General features: G+C 40.2%; 1 non-coding gene across 1 annotated transcript; it reads left to right on the top strand.

Moving 5' to 3' along the window:
* Positions 1-1,512: 1,512 nt before the first annotated feature.
* Positions 1,513-1,587, top strand: Trnat-ugu (transfer RNA threonine (anticodon UGU)). Its single transcript has one exon. It is a non-coding gene; the product is annotated as a tRNA-Thr (tRNA).
* Positions 1,588-1,833: the final 246 nt, after the last annotated feature.

Here is a 1,833-nt window from a genome sequence, read left to right as displayed (position 1 = left end):
CGATCCCGCCCAATAACTTTATTTCTACCAGTTCCTCTCTCCTACCTTGCAAACTTCACTGAAGTCCACCTGCATACCTTACGCGGACTAGCAATCCTGGAAGAAAGAATACTGCGTAGAAATGGCAAAGCCCCATAATGAAATTTCACTCTGCAGTCGAGTGTGCGCTTCTGGTAGTCGCCGAGTTGACCGAGGTCAAAAGCAGGGGTAGCGCTCCGCCCGAGTAGCTGTTGTAATTAGTCTCTTTATTTTCGTCTTAAGCGAACTGGGATCTGAAAACCTCGTTCACCAGATGCAACCATTGTTTTAGTGTTACCAGTGGTTATATTACAAACATTGTGAGTAGACGAGCTTACGGTTCTTTTGATTATCATTAACTAAAGAACAGTTTCTCTTAAGAACACCTTCATCAGTACTACCCAAAACCACAAAAACACAAATGAAAAAGCCACCATCCGTCACTGATTGCAAAATACGACCATTCACACAGAAATTACGTGATTAATGAGTAACACAGTCTTTGATTTCAAGAAATGGGACTGCGCAAAAAAGAACTATAAGCAATGACTGCGAAAAAAAAGAATAAAAAAAGAAAAACAGCTGCTGATGCTTTGTATATAAATGTCCGACCATTTCAGTTTCTAATATGCTTAAACCAGAGAGAAACCAAAATGCCAAACTATCACCATTTTTAACTACGATCGTTAGCTGACGGCTTATAAGCAAGACTTAAATTTCTCTAATGAAGTAATTGCTTACCAGTGGGTGACGTCCATCAGTGCCCTTATACTATATAAGAAACACAGATCCATTGCGAGACAGTTAACTGCAGCAGTATTCTCTATGTTTACACCTTTCGGTAGAAGATTTAATCGTTTCTTTAACACAATAATACTTCGTTTTACAGGCGATAAGCAATAGTTCATATTATCACAACACCCTGCAACCAACTCCACCTACCCCCTTTGGCCAAGTTGTGGATATTACATAGTTGATGTGCCTGGGCAGAATTAATGTTTTATTATATGAATGTAATTCAGTTGTTGAGTTACACCACTCTAGTGAAGAGCTGTAGCAGAAGAAAGTTTAGTAGTAGATAAATTAAATCGTTTAATCCCAAACCTTGCAATGTTAAGCAAGTCCAAAACCACTCAAAAAGCATTGAGACTAATGTAAAAGCTTAACAATGGCTTCAAGGTAGTTCCAGGACCGATCAAGTTGTCTCCTAATGCTATTCCTAGCCTGATCATGTTTAACTGAAAAACTGGAAAGGTTGCATAAACAGAACACATAGATAACGCAAAATACACATGAAGACTACCACTTCCACAGTTGACGTGGCCATAAGAAAACTAGAAAAAAAGTCACAGAGCATGGGACTTGGTAGATTAATCTGCCACGAGTAATGAGTATGATGGGCAAACATCTATTAGGCGCACTACGAATGTAGTGGTGTGGGCGTGTTGGGAACGTGGATCTCACTGGGAGCATGCAAGACGCATTATTCTCTGTGCCCGCGGTGGCTCAGATGGATAGAGTGTCTGCCATGTAAGCAGGAGATCCCGGGTTCGAGTCCCGGTCGGGGCACACATTTTCAGCATGTCCCCACTGAAGTACATCAACGCCTGTTTGCAGCTAGGGTGTCCATTTAATTATCATTTCAAAAATAGTAAAGGTTTGGTTTTAGATTACTGAAGAGTGGAAACAAGTAAAAATTTCTCAAGTAACGCAAATTCATTACGTCCGTAACTTCTATCATTTTCATCTCTTCCATAATGACAAGAATACCCCAAATTCGTGTCATTTTACAAACTTACTTGCAACACGACTCGG

The sequence above is a fragment of the Schistocerca cancellata genome, chromosome 4 (assembly GCF_023864275.1).
Source record: "Schistocerca cancellata isolate TAMUIC-IGC-003103 chromosome 4, iqSchCanc2.1, whole genome shotgun sequence".
Taxonomy (NCBI): Eukaryota; Metazoa; Arthropoda; class Insecta; order Orthoptera; family Acrididae; genus Schistocerca; species Schistocerca cancellata.
Note: the sequence above shows the minus strand (reverse complement) of the source record. Positions and strands in the feature narration are given on the sequence as shown.